The 16,403-nt window shown below is 41.2% G+C and overlaps 1 protein-coding gene across 2 annotated transcripts in view; it reads left to right on the top strand.

Moving 5' to 3' along the window:
• The window catches only part of LOC139209538 (teashirt homolog 2), a 40,556-nt gene that overhangs the window by 2,974 nt on the left and 21,179 nt on the right, over positions 1-16,403 (top strand). The gene's annotated exons all lie outside the window — the stretch shown is intronic.

Here is a 16,403-nt window from a genome sequence, read left to right as displayed (position 1 = left end):
GTTGGTGAGGATTTAGTCGGCTACAGAGTTATATAACTGGATGTTCAGCGGTGGTGGAGGATATGGACACCGTTACCTTTTGAGCTCAAAGTGAATCTGGTTATACTGAAATTCAACTAATTCTCATTTCACCTGGGACCCTCTCCAGGGCTCCAGCAGGGGCCTTGGGACCCCAGTTTGGGCACTATCCTGTTGTAAGAAAGTCAAATGTTAAAACAATAGGGGAATGGGGGAGTGGGGTGAGGTGAGGAGGGAGGGGGGGTGAGTTGCAGCATCACAAGCTGCTCCTGCAGTTGAGGGTAAATTAATAAGAGTGATGACACAAACACTAAAGAGAACAGTTCATTAGGATTTTAAAGAAAGACGAGAAGAAGCCGTGTAGTTTCCCCTCAATAACCCAATAACATGTCACGAGGCATTTATTCATTCATTGATCACAAAGTTTAGTTTTTCACTCGCAGTTTAGAAAACCTCCCTCACTGCGTTTGGTCTGACCCTCATGAAGTGTGGAGAAGGGCTGAGAGATGTGGAGCCGCTGTATCCGTAGCAGATGAACTCTGTATGAACTCCTCATAATCTTATGGACAAATGGAGTATGGGTTACACTCACACACACACACACACACTCGCACACACACACACACACCGAGAGAAATGCTCTCCACACTGCTGACAGAGAGTAGAGGACGTACACACACACCTCCACAACACGCTGATTTCACTTTTTAGGAAAAATAGAAAAAAATCTACCGTGTGCTAATGTGCAGTCTGGCGTTTGTGTGTCAAATTAACAGTTTGTTGAGGCAGCGGATTAATTAATAATCTCATCTTCTAGGAGGCCCCTCGTACTGTTCATGCCGACGTGTCAGTCCTAAACTGGTTTCATGTGTGCGAGTGTTTGTGTTTATTACATCTTTTCACCATGCAATCCTGTAAGATTTAGCTCTTTTGGGACTATGAATCTCAACGTTTCCCCTCTTCCTGCCGACTCCAAAACATCCCACAAACCCTGTCTTTTTATATTCCACCCTAAAAAAAAAAAAAAAAAATGCACGACTTCTCCTCAACAAACGTTCACAAGGTGGCAAAAAAAAAAACCAGCGTTACCTTTGACCTTACAGTGGTTCATATAAATTCTAATGTTCCCCAAAATTGCACTCATTGTGATGTTGTTGGTGGATTAAAACAAGATTGATCAATGGAATTTCAGCGTATGAGGATGCAATTACTTGGTTGTGGTGTGTTGAGAAGTTATCAGTCTTTATTATGGCTGCGGATGTAGCAACCAGATGGCGATTGTTCTCTGCCAATAATAGCGTCTCTTTATACCCGCTTAAGATACTGAGACCCTTATCTGCCCGGCACACTCTCAGTTTACACATACACATGTATGCACACACACACACACACACACACACACACAGGCACTCGTTGCCATACACTAAATATTTTTCCCACATTTTAGCCTCCAAAAGTCCCCTTTTCTTAAAAACAATGCCCCCAGTTTTTATTCAGAGAACTTTTGAGAAGATGCCTAAGTGATCCCTTTACACGCTCTCAGCTGCCTCGCCTGTACTCTGGTAAATGTGTCAGCCCTATAGAGAAATAAGCCTTCCAGAAGAGTTTCTTCATTGTTGAGGTAATTGTCTCCTCTTTGACAGGCACATTCATCAGTGGCTTAATGGTCAATCAAAAGTTGGCAGGCAGAGTGTTTTCATTCTTTCCTATCCACTACATTAGGAATACTTAATCAAAATGTCTCCCGGTAATGGCTGTGAAGAGTTCATGACTGACTGATCCGTTGTCTGTGCCGATAGAAAATTAACAGCTCGGCACTGGAGAGATGTGGGCCTGCAGATAAACAAATTGTGCATTAATATTTCATCTTCAAGACCTGGGATGTGCTATCAAGCGGTGGAATATTCTTGGGCTGTGTTGTCATTTTTCTCGCGTTCATTTTTTTTTTTTTTCCTCCTGTATTCTTGAAGGCTCTTTGCAGCTGTAACTCATTTCACTTGATGACTTTACTGGGGTTACAGAGAGTGACGACAAATTGATTACCTGGCAGAGCAAGAATGGAGCGAAGAGAGACGCAGGCTGACAGTCATGTTATAATAATATGTTTAATGATGTGTGGAGGGGGAACAAGGAGAGAGGAGTATTGAAATAAGAGCACGGAAGATGCAAAGGAATAGGTTTCAGTTTTTTTTTGCAGGGCTCTTAAAGATGCAGTATCCCTCTTTGTGGCTACAGGATTTGTAAAAAAAAGAAACAAAAAAAAAAAAACACCATTCCCAGCTTAAGCATCAATTCAGAGGACATTCTGCATCCAGGGTGCTTGTAATCTCCTCTGGGAATTGTATTATTAATAGGCACATTTGTAAACGTGAGACCACAGACGCTCTAGTAAAGGCCAGTTGTATCTGATTTACTTCCTTTGCATACATGGTTTGTTTGGTAATTTAAAATGCCAATTATTCACCGGTGCAGGATAGGATGCGCCAAACCTTTGCTTTATCACTAAGAAAGCATCACAAAGACGGAGGTCTATCAGGCTACAGAATCCAGGGTGAGATTTAGGGTTATATATGATGTAAACCTAAAGCCCCATAAGTGCACGAGATGCATTTTTGAGTGAGGGGAGCCATATGTTATTTTGCGGCCGTGGGAGTGCTCCCCTTACTATTTTTTACAATAGCTCTGTGCCTCAAACCGTTAGCCCAATTTGCTGTTAACAAGATAAATTGGAGAACAGACAAAGGCATTAAGTGTTGCAGTGCCAGCCAGTGACTGACAGCAGCTTGTGGGAATTGGCTAGCAGAAATTCCTCCTAAGTGGTTTGTTCAGAAAACATCCTACGATCAAGGCAGATGTTGTTTATCCAGTTTAGGTAGAAAAAGGAAGTCCATTTTGAATGACAAAAGCTGGGAGGGAAATGGCAGCAAATACTAGGGTGTCTTATTTTTTTTTTTTTTTAATAACAGATTATCACCCTGTTGGATTTTTTTTCCTGCATTGCCACATTCTTCTTTTGCAGCCATTATTTCATGTTTTCATTTCTTTTTTACTGTGATTTTTAAAATGTATTTACCCATTGTAATGGACTGAGATCAAACAGACAACGATACCTTCACTGCACTCAAATCCTTAGTTGTTGTTTTTTTTTTTCTTTTTGTCAAAGTCCATGGTTGATTTCTGGAGTGTTTTTGAGGCTACATTTAATCTCTGATAACCCCAACATGGGATAATAATGATGGTCTTAATCATTTTTGCAATCAGGTGGACATGACAGCCTATATTTTTGCCATTCTATGATTCTCCATGTACTCCAGGATTTGAATAGCTGCAGGAAATGAGAGTTCCCACTGGCTGTGATGTTACTGCTTTGGTATCTAAGTACTCATGACAGTTTAATCATGAAACTGACCAACAGAACAATATTGTTGTGACAGATTACAGGCAACTTTTTACTACCTTTTTTCTCCAGGTTTTGAAATGTACAGAGCGCAAAACAACGGTGAGACAAAGCTCCCTCTTGGCCTTGGATGTCACGTGATTGTAGCTGCACGAATAGTTTCAATGTGCCATTCTGATTATTTTGATACTTGAACTGTCATATTGTAGGAACATGGGCTGAGACGAAGCTCTTGTGCATGTGCTTTTCAAGGCTGAAAATAGGAATGGGTGCACATTCAACAACTCCAGAATCCATACAATGAAAGGTGAAACCACTTAATACCAGACACTGTCATTTTTAAGAGCGTTCAGTCACTTTGTCAGCCTTTTTAGCCGTCCTAAGTGCAAAACTCCACCTCGAATTAAGTTACCAAGTGATATTATCATTAGTGAGCATTGAAGCTCTGTGTTTTACTCTGTAGTGTATCTCTCTGGATTGGTGTCAACAGGGCCAGTGTTTTGTTTTGATCAAACCCAGCCTTGAAATTTTCGTTGGCTTATGAGCGCACCAAACCATATACATAGACTTTGTTGCACTGCTTGCAATTTTCTAACTTGCAGGCGCTCCCAATAGAGATACCCTTTAATAACTTTCTCCTCATCAGCTACTTTTCGTGCTTTTTTACTTCAGTAAGAAAAGGGGAGTAATATATAAGTCAGGTGGTTTTAGTGTGATCTCACTGCATTTTCTCCGGCATGCCAGTTAGGTGACAGGTGTAGATAGCTAATAGTTTGCGAAGGCTTTTGTTTGCGTGAGAGGCAGACAGGGTGGTGCACTGTCTAGGTGATAAGAACCAAGACTCCTGTGCCCTCCAGCACAGTGATCTCTCTCCTCCGCTCTGCGCTCTCCTGTGTGGATAAAACAGCCTGTTATGATTGGTCTCAAAGCAAGTGCCTGTGCAGTGTTGCACCTTTCTACAGCAACTGCTCATTCACCTTGCCTTCCCTCTGAGACCTGCACTAGTTTCCAGGCAAATGACACAATTTGATATGCCGTTGGGGTGATTCATGTGGATAATGTTTCCATGTGATCATCACTGCAGAAAAGAGACTATTTCTTGTTATGATTTTTTTTTTTTTTTTACTCATTAAGTCTGACAATAACTAGAATATTGGGAGAGTTTATTGCGAGCAGGCTAAAACTCATTATTTCTGCTAGACATCCCAAGCACAAAAGAAATTATGTTATGGTATTTTGTCCAGGTCCCAACAGATATAATGATTTACAGAGAAAAATGGAGAGGAGACTTTATAGCTTGGGTCGTTCATTTATGTGGATTTAGAGAATAAGAATGCAAGGCAAGCTTACAGTTAATACAGTAGCACCGTGGGTCTGGTATTGATTACACGGAGGAGGTATGGTAACGTTTTATATGGTTTATGGCAAAATCCACTGCACCTCATGTGCTTTTTATTATTGTAATGATGGACATTCCCACCATAGTTTATATCTTTGTAATTTATATCATCTGCAGTTTTGTCACGAGCACGTCATCTCCTTTTTTTTTCTTACAAGAGTACAAGAAGTTTTAAGTGAGGACATCCATCTTGTAGTTGTTGGCCTACATGTATAGTGAGGCAGAGGGCATACATGTTGGCCATATGGTTAGGGGGTCTATATAAACAATCACAGCCGGGCCAGGATAAACTAAGCTGGGATGTTTGTGCTGAGATTACAATGTCATTTTTTGTCTTTTGCAGTTTTAAAAATCTACTTTTTATGTACTCCGGTCTCAGAGGAGTAGACCAGCTGAGGTTCATGAGCTGCTATTATTCAGGATCACTATGGATGATGATACAAAGCATAATCTGTGCAGTCTATTAAGAGAAAGATCATGATTTAGATTTTTTTTGCCACTTGCTCACATGTTAAAGTTGAATAAAATATATCTAATCCCCTATAATGTACCAAACAGTGATGCGAAATTCCGAGAACGAATGTGACATTTTCCCTCAATATGTGAGCGCCAAAAAACAGAGAAAGCATTAATCTTAAGTTATCCGCGGTGTACCTGATTTGCTTCTTATCAAATCCTTAATGAGCTTCAATTAAGATTTATTATGCAAATTAACCCTCAGCTGCTACTGACTGCAGGAGCAGGAGCTATGACAATATTGTGCTAATGGTGTGATCTGTAACAATTACAAAGGTAAACTGCTTTCACACTGCATGCTCCGCAAGTCTCCAAGAGGTCAGTCCGCTAAATATGCATTCAGCTGTTGTGGAGATTTGTAAATTTGTTTATTAAGACTCTGTTAAGGTATCCTTCAGACAACGGCAGATACAATCGTGATACTATCACTGATGTAGGACAGATTCACAAGTGTGCTGTTTGCAGCTGCAGCCTCTGTATACCAATAATGATCTCCACTATATCAGTATAAGAATTTAGTGCATTTGATCACAGGCAAAACTCAAAATGTAGATGCACAAATAAGCTCAGTTTTCCGATCACCACGGTCGTCCTACACGATGAGGTTATGACCAGAGAGGCAGGGCGTGCTGCTGGACACTTAACTCCTGCGCTGTATGAAGTTGTGAACCTTGCACCTCTTGCAACTTCATTTAGCAAGAAGCTGATGGCTTCCTGACAGCTTTACAGCCTGCATGTTTTATGAGTCGTCATGCAGCGCAATTACATAGGACCTAATTTGATGAATCAAGTCAATGTTTCACAGGCTCCGTTTGACCTCGCTGGCCTGTGATCTCCTGTCTCCCCACGTGGGTCAAACAGAGGCTTTCACACTTTGACCATTTCAGTCACATTCTGGCAGAAGGAGAAAAACATAAATAAATAAAAAATCTTGAACTTGGACTGGTTATTACAGCCACTCGAGAATGAACTGATTTGTAATGAGCTATTGTAGGTTTGTTTTAAATAGCTTTGGCAAACCATCACTCCAAATGAATCAATTAATCTGCTAGTCAAAGCAAAACAATGCGTTTCTAAATTCCACCGTTTTGCCGTGAAAAACGCTTCTTATGTTTCTGATCTTTGTAATACGTGTGTTATATCTTTGGCGTCTGAATATAAACAAGCAGAAATCACAGTCGAAGGTATTTTACAGTCATTGCCCCATAATTAACTCCATCAGAACACCTATGTCTCACTGATTTAAATTGGTGTGTTTGAGTGGCACAACCATAGTGACGGCATGTAGGAGTAATAAAGAGCAGGTCACATTTAACGTGGTTTAACATTCACTTACCTAAACCATAAAAGCTGCCAATAACATATCTGCCAATAAAATCATTTAAAAGTTGTTGTTTTTTTTCATGTTTCAGGACCGAACAGTGAATAAAAGTTAACTACTTTTTGTTGAACTACTTTTACCCGCATTTTCTTTGTTCAATTGTCACCCTGCATATTTCTTGTTACAGCAATAGAAATCGAAAAACTAGTTGTACAGTTGTTAAGTAGCACCTTGAGTAAGTACAAGTAAATTAGAAACCGACCAGCACTGTTTAGCTGGCTGATTTTTTTTTCCATGTATTGTTAATGCGTTCAGTGTTGTTATCTAACAAACTCTCCTCTCAATAGAAACACTGATTTGTTGGATAGAAACTCCAGCTTTCTAATTAGCGAAGCTTTCAAATACTGAATGGCTCATTTGATAATTTTTGTGAGCAGCAAACAAGTTTTAATGTCAAACTGAATATAAAATGACAAGAAAAGAGAATTTGTTTTTCCTCGTGGGGTGGAGGGGTGGAGGGGGGGGGTCCAGTGGATCATGCACCCTATTAAACACATTAGCATTTAGCCCCTGATACCTAGAGTGCACTTCTGATGGTTTTGCCGAAGCCAAAATATAGACACGAATAAAGAATGACAACATAGGTGCTGTTTTACTTTGCAACTTTTATGTATTTTTATTCTCTGCAATTAAAACTGAAATTATTACTTAAGTTTTCTATTTTTGTCATGAAATTACAGCACCAACAAATGTGGGCAAAGCAAAATTGAATACTAAAGTATTTTATTTTGAAACTTACCATTTGTTTCCTCAATAGACTGTATGTAACCACTACTCTTTTTCTCTCTGGTCAAGTACACTACAGCATAAGCCCCTGCCTGAGAGCAGCAGCATTGTTCCTGTCATGTCGTGAATTCTCCCCTGAAAACGCCAGTGTTGGTTCAAACATGCAGAAAGCAAAAAAGGCATGAATAAATCAGTTTGGAGAAAGAAGTTTAAAAAAAAAAAAGACGAAGAAGAGCAGGGTCCTTTCTAAGCACAGAGAAACATTAAAGTGTTTTAAGATGGTTAGAATCAGGTCGGCATCTATCGACCAAAAGACACTGAGCTTTCTTTGATTGTCATCTGGATAAAAACGCCCGGCTTAGTTTAGCTTTGTCTGAACCCTCATCCTGTACATAAACTACCTTGGAGGTGGTGCACGGCGTTGTGTTTGGAGCCTGCTCCGTGGGGCTGTGCCTGCCTGTGTGTGTCTACAGTATGTGCTGAGCTGGTCTGTTGAAACAGCTTAATTGATACTCATTAAACAGCAGTGACAGCTGAGGTGTCCTTGATGAATGTGGAATAATTCTGTTGTACTTACAACTTGATTAAGGAGAAGCACACAACATGTCGGTGTTGTAGCCTATGGCTTGGTCTGTGTGCACTTACGAGCTACTTAAATTATCAGCCTTATTGGTCGTGCTACCTGCAAGCTGCTCTTAAGTCGGTCCGTTGAAATAAACAACTTTTCAAACTCTAAATGAAAAAGTTATTTTTTTTTAAAAACAGCTTATAACTTCTCTGACTTTGATTCTGATAACTTAGAGAGTGTTAACACCTGAGAATATATTTCATCTAAAAATGCGAATTATGTTGACTTTTCTTTGTGTTTATTCAGCCACAGTCTGGCATTTCCAGACAATAATAAAGTCAATGGATGTCAGGCAGATGAAAAATGTGCATCTTGTATTATTTCAGTTAAAAATTAGAGGCAATTGGAATTGGTTCAAAATTGACTGTCTTTGTAACGAGTGCATGACGAATGGTATAATTTAGAGAAGAAAATGAATGCTGGGAAACCAAAAATATTGTTCCCCAGCATTTCATATACCATGATAATTCCATGAAGATGAACTAATTTCACTAAATACCCCACAAAATCTACTCACAATGTTTTTCCACAATGTCATAGAAACACATTCCACATGGAGATCAGGTCATCGGGGCACGTGGGAGATACTCAAGTTCTCATGATGATCTGATTGTGTTTTCTTTGCTGTTTTGTTTTCTGTGATGGCCTCAGAGAAAACTCGACATTAAAATCCTTATCGCTTTCAGATTTTAAAGGCCCGCGTCGCTCCTTGCCATGCTGACATCTGATTAAGCTGACGCTCCGCGCCGCAACAGACAGAGCCCTTTCCTCCATTTTTTTTTGAGAACACATGAAAGAGTGGGAATTTCCGCGGAGGATGGATTTACAACTTTATCCTCACATGATTAATATTACACAGCGAGGTCTTTGTACAGGAAGCAGCATGTCTAATTATGGTCCAACTGTGTCTGACTGAGAGCAAACATGATACCAAAGGCTGCCAGTAGGAACTGCACTGACACGTCACACAGACAGTTTACGTGGGTGCGCGGTGATGTCATCGTCACCCAGATTTCATGATACTAAGCTCACAAATGATTGAGCAACGGTAGAAGTCAGGCGTTTGTTATATAGCACGTCCAGCTGGCAGCAACCTTCCAGGAACACTGTGGGCATATGGGATTTGGCTTCAATAAAAGCCAATAAGGAAGTGTATTTGCTTTTTTTTTTTTTTTCCTATTTTCAAGGTTACATGTCTACCAAACGAATAACGATACCCATGACATCACTGATGATAACTACAGTATGTCCACATTGGCTGTACTGTTAAGAGCAGATGCAGATTCATCACCCTCCCCCCTTTACAAGAATTTCAGGGACTCCATGTCCTCCCACGTTTGCCTGTTCATCATATATCTCAGCCCAGACATTCAAGAGGTTGCTAGCCAGGCCAGCCATAAGTCATCCTGCCTATCAAGACGAGACCATGTTTCTCGGCTTGATTTTCAGCTGTTACTTGTAAACCCGAACAGCATTCTTAAGATTAACCGAGTGGCAGGGAGGCCTCTGAAAGCAAACTATAATAGCACGATATGTTACAGTCATATTTTATGGCTTTTCGTGCGTGAGGCCAAGTATGCGTATGTGTGTAGATGGATCAGCTGAAGGATCTAATAGGCCTGCATTGCACCTCAGGGAGCGTGGAAAATAATGGTGTTGTATTACTGCTGTTTTTCATTAGGCTGATAATAATAATACAGGTGTACGCGCCATAAGAAACCTGGCTGGACCTGGTCATCCTCACAAGTGCTCATCAGACGTGACAAGGTTATTCTTTTCATCCTTTATCTTTTATTTTTGTCAAAGCTTGTTTTCAATACGTTGAGCATTTCTTTGAAGAATATGTTTTTGTCTTGGAAGTGTGTGTGTGTGTGTGTGTGTGTGCATGCATGCTTCTGCGTCTGCCTGCGAAAAAGTCATTGATATAGAACTAACTGTCAAAATAAGTCGTGTTCAATCCAAAACCGTTTAAGTTGTCAAGGACACATTTTCCTCCTTCCCATATCCTGACAAACATTGAGTCAGCAATTGTCTGTTGTATTTGCAGTACTGGTATCTCGTGTTCCCCCCCAGGCCATTTTAAAGTTGTAGAAAGTGGTCATTTTCTCTGTGTCAGTAGGAGGTCAGTGTTGTGGCAGTCAGCAAAGCTATTCAGTCTGCTGAAACAGAGTCTATTGGGACCCCTAAAGACATTTTGTCCAGCGTAGTCACCTCTCGCTGTCTGTCTTCAAGCCTGTCTCATTGTACTCACGGTGCTCGTAGAAAGTCTAAAAACGCTTGAAATATTTGTGAGATTATTTCCAGATCTCCCAACTTTTATTCAGACCTGACACACCTAAGGCTACTCAGCTGTCATCTAACTCAAATTTTAAACCCACTCATGAAATTGACATATAGGAACCCTATTAGATATTTTCATTTGCATAGCTGCCTGCTCTCAGGGTGGCCATTTGTCCTTCTGTCAAATCGACTTCTTGTTACATCTAGCTCTTATTCTGTCTGAATATCTACCTGTCTCTCTAGCTCTCTGTCTCGCTCTCTCTGTTACTGACTGACATGTCCTCTCTGCGCTGTATAGTGTATCCCTGGTAACTGTCGCCCGGGGCCCACTCATCCCTAAAATGTAACAGAGGTCACACACAGATCATTGCTTTCGCCAAAGGCCCTGACTTTAACACAGAGTGACCCGTGCAGGACAGTGGTGCAGTGGCTGCTCAGTGATGGATCTGGAAATAACGCGAGTAAAATCTGCTCCATCATCACAATTATAGATGGTCTGGTTGTTTTTACTTGGGCGTAGAAACCTGGTTTGGATGACAGGGAAAGGTGAGAATGGGGGACTAGCAGTGGTCCAATCATATCTAATTTATACACAGAACAGCAGCGAGGACCTGAGATGTCAGTCGCACTCATCCTTTCCTTCTACTTTCTGAAGTGATCAGTGTTTCGTCTAGATTCGCCTTGATTACATCAATCTAAATTCTTACGAAATTATATTATGGAGATATATGGTGATCAATAAAGTACACAGTAATAAAGCACAGCCCTTGTTGTGCCACTAACACATTTTTCAATCAGCGTTTCAATTGATTTTTAAAGTACTTGAAAAGTCACCTGTATCTAGAAAACCAGTCAAACGTACTGTAGCTAACATTTAGCGATAATGGCTACATTACTAGCTGCAGGGCTAAAGTTAACTTTCTTTCTCTAACAAACTATCTTTCAATGAACGTATAAACTCCGCTTTTCATGCACATTTATTAGAAAACGAAAGAAACAAATATCACGAAACCCAGAAACTAGAAGCCCGCTAAAAAGCGTTGACTCTGCCCTCGGTTAAACGGGTGGCTGTTGGTCACAGGGAGGTTATAATGACGGGTCGTTGTCACAATGGCACGCTGTGGCTTTAAACCCCGAACATTGCACCAAATTATTTGTAATCTCACTGTTGGTCTCTAACAACAGGATAATGGGACAGCTGACCTTGCAGGCCAAAACCTCATTAAATCAGTAAACAGTAACCTCAACAATGTAAAATGTATCTTTTGTCACAATCCACTTAATATGTCACGATATGCGCTTCCGTCTTTTGGAATGTGGTTTGTTTCTTTCCATTCACAGCCACTGGTCTTTTTGCAGCCTTGAATAGCTTCCTTTGAAGCCTGCTATAATCCCTAACCAGGAATTCCTCACTCCCTCAGTGAATTAGTTGTTGATGTGGTGGATCCGTTGCACCCAACTTCCAGGGGGGCACTCTGCCTCTCCGGCCTCACCGTTCATCCCCGGCTGCCGGCTCAGTGTATTCCACCAGCTTTTCTTTTTCTTGTCATCTGCCACATCCTCACATGCTACAGTGCAAGCAAGCAGCGCCCATCGGTCCCATACGACAATTTGCAGAGAGCGATAGCAGTTTATTCCTTCGTTCTGAGACTTGTGGCTGAGGGTGGCTTAGTAGGGGTTGATTAAGTTTCTGTGTTACGGGTATGTCTGTGAGGGTTCATGAGGGTACACTTGATTGATTGTCCCGTTGAAACGTGAGAATTAAAGCCAGGTGCCACATCTACACATTCCTCTTTTAGTCAGATTTTATAAACAGGGTTTAGGAACGTTTGCTTTGTGGCCTTTAAAGAAACAGAGATGACTTTCATATCAGTTTCATTTCTGTTTTGAGTGCCTGCCCAACTACATTCTCTTCACCTTTTTCCCCCCATTTGTTACGATGAAAGAGAGAGGGGGCTGCAACTCCTTGAACGAATCAGTCTCTATGTGCGCATGCCTGTGTGTTTATGTGCCCGTGCAGTTGCTGTGTTTGTATGTGCGAGTGCCTTCATGTTTGCATGTGTTTCCTACATGCTCCGTGGCAGCCCTCATACCCTGGCAGCGGCCCAGCTGAAAAGTTCCGGTACTGTCCAGACGCATCCTTTAGGGACCTCATCAGCCCCTGAATTTCCTTCCCCTCACGCCTGAGGGCATCCATATTCATTTCCTCCACTGATTTGGGGAAAATGATGAAAGGCTGGCTTCTTTCCCATCTCTTATTTCCTGCCAAGGTTGTCTGCATTTCAATGCAACGTAAATCTGCAAAGACCTGCAAACACGTTCCCATTTGGACATGACCAGTTCCATGTTATTAGTGTCATGCCATGTCCAAAAGAAAAATAGAGGCCCAGGGTTATTACTACAATAATACAGTGCACTACTGTCAGAATCATAGTGTGGATCATTGCACAGTGCAGTATGTTATTTCCTTAGCTTAAAAACCGGCTCATTGTTGATTTACTAAAGTTTCACTGTTGTCTGTATTTACAGAACTTAATGCAGTCTGCTTCTCATGAAATGAATATCTCATCCACCGTCAAGTTATGAGGGCTTTATGATATCATGGAGATAACTGCATTGGTTTGAAAAAACCTGTGATTAAACTGGTGGGTGGGTATTTATTCTTACCGGAGACGGGAAATGAATGTTAATGAAAATAACAGTCACATACAGTAATAACCCAACTCTGTAATTATTGGTGTGCTTTGATGATGCCATATATACTCAACACACACATGCGCCTACTTAACTAAACCTCAGGTAGACTATTAGCTCCGCTAGCAGGATCCTGCCCTCCGCTATGCACAACAGCGCTCAGGGCGGGGTGGCCCGGCCCCATTGACGGAGCGGGCTTTCAGTTGCCGAGACAACCCTAAACACACATGTACACAAAGGGAAGGCCCCACTGTGAGAGAGGATCATCTCCACCTCTGGCTGGATAAAGAGCGGTGTCGCTCCACTCACTGGAATGTACTCCTGCCCTTCAGGCGTACACAGCAGAGTATGTATATGGTTTGCAAGCATCCCACACCAATCATTATTCATGACACACCATTCATGGAGGTTTCTACTTACAGTACCATACCTAGACCACATTGTTGATGCGACTGCTTCTGCGTATGAAGAATTGAAGCACATGAGCATGATTACAAAACTATGTTCTGCATGAAATTAGTGAGATTCTTTGTTGCTAATTAAAGATTAAAGTAGCAAAGCTTCAGTTTTTACCAAGCATGAAAATTCAGCTGATTTCAAAATAGTGAATGACCTGAAGCTATCAGTCTGTCTTTAGTTCCAAAATTGAAGATTAAAATCTGAAAACGCCCTCTGTGTGGTGATGCGGACAACTTTACATCAGATAGTTGCCTCACTGTTTTGCCTCTTGTAGACAAAGTGAGAGCTCATTCTCAGAAATGGCACGTGATGGTTTTCACCAGTGGATTTATAGGGCTCAGAACTAATTCTGCATTGTTGGGCTCCAAATCTGGGCCACATATGATAACAGAATTATCCTTCTGTACAGTAAGCGTGCGGGTACTCATGCAACTCTCTGTCATCTGAGTCCTGCAAGATGCAAAATAGCTTGTGGCTGTGGGTGTCTGATAGACCTCAGTTTCTTTTATAGAGCAGCTTTAACTCTACACAGAGAGTGTGTGGGCATGTATCACTCTGACCCAAAACACACTTTTCCTGCTGACCGGCGCAGCAAATACTTTGTGTACAGCAGCCAGTGCATCTCTCACCACGAGGGCAAGTTATATTTTGGTGGACGCAGAGTGACCTGTGCATTCATACAATGCAATTTCCACAACACATACTCCAATCTGAAAATGTACACGCTTCCTGTTAGTGTAGAGGCTGAGCTTCAGTCACACTTCCTTTCAAAGTAAGCCAACCATCCCTTAGCGAAAACCATATAGACCATTTCATGTCCAGTAACTTTTCCATGACGCTGTTTCAAAATGAATAAAATTCTTATTCTGGGCTGTGCAGGTTGAGTTGGGCTCAAATGTAAGGGAGCTTGGACGTTGGGCTATCTGGAAGATACAGATTTTAAAGAGGGTGAGTAGAACTTAAGCACTGCTGTGCAATTGAGCTAATTGCAAACAGCTGCAGGTGATATCACCCCTCAGACTATAGACAAGGCAGGGCCAAAAGGCCCCACTGAAAAGCTCAGGATTTAGAGGAACTCTTGAATCCCGTCCGACCAACTGAGGAAAATATAAAGTGTCTGTTGTAACAATAAATGATCCCAATTTAGTCTGTCCCCAAGTGACAAATGTATTTTTGTGAACAGTCATGCATTTGCACTGCAACATCCTACAGGCAAAACCCCCACTGAAAAGCCCATTAGAATCAAATGAATGTCAGATTCTGCTAAGTGTTTGCACATGACAAACATCTAACATGGCTAATTGCAGATAAGTGTCAGGGTGAAATGTGTTTTTGAGCCTAAGATGGTGCAAAATGGCGGCATGTATTTTTGTTGTAATACAGTAGTGGAAAAGCCCAGGGTGTAGTAAATGTGGTGGAAACACAAGATCTCTTTTAGAGACTGAGAAAGGTTTGTCCGCTTCCTCGAGTGTTTGTCAGCACTGAATCATAGCCGTTGTTAGGATTGGTTCGGAAAAGACACACATCTTCATTTCATGTGAAAACAAAAAGACACGTGCACGGACTTTTCATAAAGACAAATCTAAATGTATTATTTGTATTGGGAATTAAGCATCAATAATGCTATTGCTCAAACAATGAATTTATTGGTCGAGAGAGAAAATTGATTAGCAGCTATTTTGACAATCGAATGATCATTTCAGGCAATGATATCAAAATTGAGAAAAAACAATCAGCAGGTTGATGAACGAGAACAATTGTCAGTTGTTTGCCTTGGACTGTGAAAGTGAGTTGTTGAGTGTCAGTCGGGTATTTTTGGTGACTTGCTTAGTATTTCACGTTGTGCTCCTGTGCCTGGTTGCTCCGGAGTTGCACAGCTTCCAGTGTTGCCATGTAGTAGTGTGACTGGGCACCATCTTGTGTCCTGAGCAATAGCAGCAGGCTGTTCCGTGGCAGCACACCAGCTGCCTGTAGTAGAGAGAGGGAGAGGTGCTGGGCCGGCCTATCTCAGATTTGGGTCTGTGAGTTATTGACCCTGTTTGATAAACCCCTCTGAATGACACCGGCATAATTCAGCCTAAAAGTTTGCACTGTCACCGGGATGAGCTAACTGTCGCCGCTGAATATATGGGTGCAATTTTCGAAATAGGTTTATAGCAATTCTTGGGAGAGGAGGGCGAGATAGTGATATTACTGACTTTATCACTGCAGCTGAGCAGCATCTAGCACCTCTCCTCTCTGTATCTCTCTATTCCTCCGCTGTAGAGCAGTGAAGGATCACACAACACATATACTGTAGGTACTACTAAAGAGAAAAGAGTCCAGCTCCTAATGGGGGGCCAGGAAAATGATGTGTCTTTATTACGGTAATGCTGTATTATCCACTCTTATCATAATCATACATGTTTCTTCTTCCCCCCGGTTGGATTCTGCATTAAGTTTAGTATCTTAACTCAGTGTTTGTCTCATTGTTTGTCTTCTTACAAATGGATCTTGTACACAGGGTATCTGGATAAGCATTTATGGTGGGTTTTTTTTCATCAGATGGGTAATTTTCTCCGAATTAGCATGCGAGTGCAGTTTCTTATGTTGCCATGAAAGTGTCTCGCTTCACTGTTTTCCTCCTCAAATAATATAATCTTAGGTCTATTTTGTAATTCGAGGGCATTATCAGAATTTATCTGAACTTTTTCCTCTCAGTTTTATCTGATTTTGGATGATTATCCATCTATATTTGTCCCAACTATTACTACTTGAAATGAGCGAAATAGAATCGCAGTGAATATCATTTGATAATAACAGGAGACTTGTTAAGCAATAGGCAAAATAATGAGTCATCCTGTCTATAAACTGCACCTTTAATCCCACCTAATTTTTCTCAGTCAGGCTGCATTCTTAATGTATT

The sequence above is a fragment of the Pempheris klunzingeri genome, chromosome 11, assembly GCF_042242105.1.
Source record: "Pempheris klunzingeri isolate RE-2024b chromosome 11, fPemKlu1.hap1, whole genome shotgun sequence".
Taxonomy (NCBI): domain Eukaryota; kingdom Metazoa; phylum Chordata; class Actinopteri; order Acropomatiformes; family Pempheridae; genus Pempheris; species Pempheris klunzingeri.
This window is presented reverse-complemented; position numbering and strand designations above follow the sequence as displayed.